This window comes from Colobus angolensis, unplaced genomic scaffold (assembly GCF_000951035.1).
Source record: "Colobus angolensis palliatus isolate OR3802 unplaced genomic scaffold, Cang.pa_1.0 Scaffold101, whole genome shotgun sequence".
Taxonomy (NCBI): domain Eukaryota; kingdom Metazoa; phylum Chordata; class Mammalia; order Primates; family Cercopithecidae; genus Colobus; species Colobus angolensis.
Genome location: NW_012111031.1, coordinates 1,942,382 through 1,948,097, shown reverse-complemented (window position 1 = coordinate 1,948,097; position 5,716 = coordinate 1,942,382).

The following is a 5,716-nucleotide window of genomic DNA, read 5'->3' as shown; positions in this document are numbered from 1 at the left end:
AATGGTATGCTTGTATAAGGCACTTATCATGAATGGAGTCTGCAGGGCTGGAAGTTGCTCTCGCTGAGTCAGTGAATGAGTGGGGAGTGAATGTGAAGGCCTAGTAATGATTGCTCACTGCTGTGGACTTTAGAAACACCTACACTGAGGCTATACTACATTTATACAAATATTCTTCTTCGGTAATAAATTAACCTTAGTCTTCTGTGACTTTTTCACTTTACAAACTTCTGAATTCTTTATACTTTCGACTTTTTTGTAATAACACCCAGTTTAACACACACTGTACAGCTGTACAAAAATATTTTCTTTATTTATATCCTTATTCTGTAAGTTTTTTCTATTTTTAAAATTTTGAATTTTTATTTACTTTTTAAACAATTTTTTTTACAAACTAAGACACAAACACACTTAGTCTTGGCCTCCACAGGGTCAGGATCATCATTATCACTGTCTTCCACTGCCACATCTTGTCCCCCTGGAAAGCATTGAGGCAATAACCGGCATGGAGCTGTCATTTCCTATGATAACAATGCTTTCTTCTAGAATATCTCCTGAAGGACCTGCCTGAGGCTTTTTCGTGTTTTCACATTAGTGAAGACACTGAAGATGTCACTAGGCGCAATAGGAATTTTTGACCTCTATTATAATCTCATGGGACCACCCTCTCTCTGTATGTGGGCTGTCCCTGACCGAAACGTTGTTAGGCAGTGTGTGACTGTAGTTGTAAATCAATGCTACTGGACTAGCTGTCAGTCAATCATATGCTTATAAAGATTCCAATCCTATCTGGCTCAAGAATTTCAGGGGACTCACTGGGTTGGATTGGTTTTAATTTGTACTACTTGAAAATTCAATATCAATCTAAATGTGAACTTCCCCTACAGGAGTAATCAAGACTCCTGAGGGGGCCCTGGGATCCCTTTGTACACTCATAGAGGTTCTATGAGTTTGCAGGATCTTAAAATTGGTGTATGGAAGGCCTTGAAAAGCTCAGCTGCCTGGTTCTGTCCTGTGATCTTGGAACAAAACTGGCTTTGGGGCAAATTAGAAAGTAGATTCAAATTATTTCATTCCAGTTTGATGGCAGCTTTCCCTTCTTCTGTGACACATCTTCTTGCTATTGGAGGTGGCTGGGGTCTTCCTGGTTTCTTCCAGCTTTGCCTCTTCTGTCTCTCACTAGCCAGGTCACACACTCCTCTGGACTTCCCTCTTCTTATCAAGAGTTTGTATCCCCTTTTCGTTCTTCGGTGACCATTGCATGCTGCTCGGAAATAGAACGGAGGTACTTGCTTGCACAAGTGCTCGTGTACACAAACATACAGACATACACCCACAGACATATACACACAGACATACATAAAGATGCACATAGAGACATACATGTACAGACATACACACACAGACAGACACAAGGACACACACAGACACCCACACAGACATGCAGACACACATATACATGCCTCCCCCACCACCCAGACACACATGCTGAGTCACTGATGGGCTAGGGAACCTCTGTTCTCCCAGCCACACACAATCTCTGAGAATTGCCCTCTGGCTAATGTCTGCACCACCCTCCCTGGCCCATTTTCCTGTTGTAGATGAGAGCAGGGTTGGCCTCGTGGGCATATGACTGTGCCTACAGTTGGGAGGGTCCTGTATTTGTTTTAACGCTCTGCTCTTGTCATCTTGAAATCCGTAATTCCTTTTCGAACAAGTGATCCTGCATTTTAATTTTGCACTAGGCACCACAAATTATGTAACCAATTCTGAGGAGGAGTTATGTGCTCTGTAGTGTGATGTACCTGTGCCCTATATCTGGGGACTCCGTCTGAATGCTAGCAGCTGCTAGAAGAGTCTATTTCACATTAATTTTCCTGCTGCATATTTTCCAATAAACTGTCTTCCAATAAACTATCTTTTAAAGCTGTTAACAAGTGTTTTCTAAGAAAGTTCACTCAAGAATTCACTCTGATGAAACTATTTGTTTTACTATCCTGTGGTTGTAACTGCACAATCTGTTCTCCTTGCCTGCTGCCTAAACAGAGCCAATTTATCAAGACAGGGGAATTGCAGTAGAGAAAGAGTTTAATTCACACACAACCAACTGTACACGAGACTGGAGTTTTATTATTACTCAAATCAGTCTTCCAAAAAACTTGGGGATTGGAGTTTTTAAGGGTAATTTGGTGTCTAGGGGTCAGAAAGTGGGGAGTGCTGATTGATTGGGTCAGCGATGAAGTCACAGGGAGTCGAAGCTGTCTTCTTGAGTTAGTTCCTGGGTGGGGGCCGCAAGACCAGATGAGCCGGTTTATTAATCTGGGTGGTGCCAGCTGATCCATCAAATACAGGGTCTGCAAAACATCTCAAACACTGATTTTAGGTTTTACAGTAGTGATGTTATTCCCAGGAGCAATTGGGGGAGGTTTAGAATCTTGCAGCCTCCAGCTGAATGACTCCAAAGCCATAATTTCTAATCTTGTGGCTACTTTCTTAGTCCCACAAAGGCAGTCTAGTCCCCAGGCAGAAAGGGGGTTTGTTTTGGGAAAGGGCTGTTATCCTCTTTTGCAAAGTTAAACCATAAACGAAGTTCCTCCCAAAGTTAGTTCAGCCTGCACACAAAAATGAACAAGGACAGCTTGGAGGTTAAAAATAAGATGGAGTCAGTTAGGTTAGATTGCTTTCACTGTGATTTTCTTAGTTACAATTTTTGCAAAGGTGGTTTCTTGGGGTCACAGTTGTCTCTAATTCTGATTTTATTTAATTTTAATGTCCATATGATCCCTAATTTTTCTTTTCCCTTTTTCCTTTTTTTTTGAGATGGAATCTTGCTCTGTCTCCCAGGCTGGAGTGCAGTGGCGTGATCTCTGCTCACTGCAACCTTCACCTCCCAAGTTCAAGTGATTCTCCTGCCTCAACCTCCCAAGTAGCCGGGACCACAGACATGCACCACCACACTTGGCTAATTTTTGTATTTTTAGTAGAGACGAAGTTTCACCATGTTGGCCAGGCTGGTCTCAAACTCCTGACCTCAGGTGCTCCACCCACCTCGGCCTCCCAGAGTGCTGGGATTAGAGGCATGAGCCACTGTGCCCAGCCTGTTCTCTAATTTTTAAAAACTTCAACCAGAACAAGTCTATACATAAGTCAGGAAAAGATGCAACAAACATTTGAGAGTTAACAAATATTTACTTTGGAACTACTAGGTGCTGAACACTGTTCTAGAGTCTGGGGATGGAGCAGAGAATATAATAGTATCCCTGATCTTTTATAGCCTACATTCTAGTGAGGAGAGACAGACCATAAGCCAGCAAAACAGAAGTAATAAACTAGGAAGCAAATAGATGAGTGAGAAAATTGCATGCATAGACTAATGCTAATCAGAAGGTTAAATAGGGTGATGTGGTAGAGGGGACTGGAGGTGGTTTTAGCTTGGTGGTCTGAACAGGTCTTTCTGAGGAGTTGACTTCTGAGTTGAGATCTAAATGATATTCTAGGTAATGTAGTTTTGGTAGGGGTTTAAAGTATTAGCTGTAGCTCAAGCATGTTCACTGTTTTTGTGAACTATGACATCCATTTAAATGATGTTCAAAGAGGAATGGTGGGACATCTCAAGTCAAACAAACATCCCGCACTCAGTGTATGAAGTCTCCAACAGGTTTCACTGTAGAGCATTTCCATGCAAGTTACACCTCTCCTTCACTTTGCTGTCAAGGCACCAGGCTTTGTTATGTGTCCTGTAGGGAGTAGGGGTGGAGCACTTTACTAGTAGTGGTTTGTAGTTTCAGGGAAAGTGGAAGCTTCAGAACCTACCCCTCCAATTTGCTGAAGAAGGCAGGACAGAACCAAGGAAAGGCAATAAAACCATGAACCACAGAAACACCTGCACCACCAAGTACATGCCCCAGGGGCAAAAGGGATGTTAGTGCCACTGGGACCAGATGGGATCCATTTCTCCATGTGCACTGATTTTTCCTACACGGCTTCAAGCTAACCTCCCACTCTCACTCTCTCCATTTCAGAACCCAGTTCCTTTTCCCTCTTTCAATTCATTTTGAGAAGGCAATGTCAGAAAACAGAGTGACATATGTGTCCAAAGGCTCAAGGGCTTGGCAAGCACTGGCTATAGTTTTTACCACTTAATTGACAATTATTCATGGCCTCTTGTGATTATTTAATTACATCCCCAACTGAACTTACCATTTTACCCCAGTGCTCCTCCTCTGACTTCACTATTCTATTCCTCCGTCTTTCAAATCCTGCTGGTCACTCATTTGCAATTCCTACATATTTAAAGCAACTTTTACTCTCCCTATTTCTGACCTTTTCAAACACCCTTGTAACTAAGTCCTTGTGTTATATTCCATCTGTTTGAAATTTATGGTATGATCTCTGGTTTCTTGATTGTATGATAATGTAAGCGATTTTTTTCCTCAGTTACTTCTTTCTTTTTTACTATTGTGATATATACTTTTATTTCTCATTGATAAATTGTTCCAAATCATACTCCTAGGTTTATATAGCACTAACACTTAAACACATTGTAAAGCTTCTAGAAGGCTTATAATACCTTGTGTCTTCCAGCGTTATCTCCCAGACTGGATCTCATTTTTTCTTTCTACTTTTCTTCCTTTTTTTTTTCATAAAAATTGTGATGTTTTGATATACATAGTAAAATGATTACTATAGTCAAAAGTATTGATTATCCATCACCTCACATTGTTACTTTTTTTTCTTGTGGTGACAGCAACTGAAATCTACTATATTAGCTAATTCCCAGTATCCAATACAATATTGTCACCATTCTGTACATGTTATGTCTAGACTTATTCATCCTATACAACTGCAAGTTTGTATTCTTTCACCAACAGTGACTTTTTTTTCTTGAGTCATCAATTTCTTTCCTTTTTTTCTTAACTTTTATTTAGGTTCGGGGGTACATGTGAACGTTTGTTACATAGGTAGACTCGTGTCACAAGGGTTGGTTGTACAGATTATTTCATCACTCAGGTATTAAGCTCAGTACCTGATAGTGATCTTTTTTGCTCCTCTCTCTCCTCCCACCCTCTACCCTTAAGTAGACCCCAGTGTCCATTGTTTCCTTCTTTGTATTGATTCATCAGTTTAAAACACTTTTTTATTGACTCCCTGCTATAAATAGAAGCTTAAGCTACTTACACAACACCCATCTCTCCCCTCTCTTCCAAATTTTGGTAATCATTATTTTAATTTTTCAGTATTTCTTTGAAAAATATACCTGTAAACCTCAAACCTTTTGCAATCAGCTTTAGAGAAGGTCTCTTGACTCCTCACCGTGCTAGATGAGTCCATCTATATTCTTATCCTTCCTTATAACTCTTCCGTGTTATCCCGCCTCCCATCTTCTGACCATGAACTTTGATTTTTTTAATTATCAAAGTTGTTTAACATTGACATTTTGTTCTATAACAATTTTAAATCTTGTATAGTAGATTGATTCTAAAGCTGAAAGCTATTTTATTATTATGCATGAGAATAACATGTTGCCATTTCACAATCAAACATTATATTTTCTAAGATTGTATTTCCACAGGCTAAGGTTATGTTTTCTTCTCTTTATGTCTAGCATCACAAGCTCTTGACCCTCAAGACACACTATACTCACTGTACAGGTCAAAAGGATAAATGCTTTTTCTTTTCTTGAAATTTATAAACTATTCAAAATCATGCAATATTT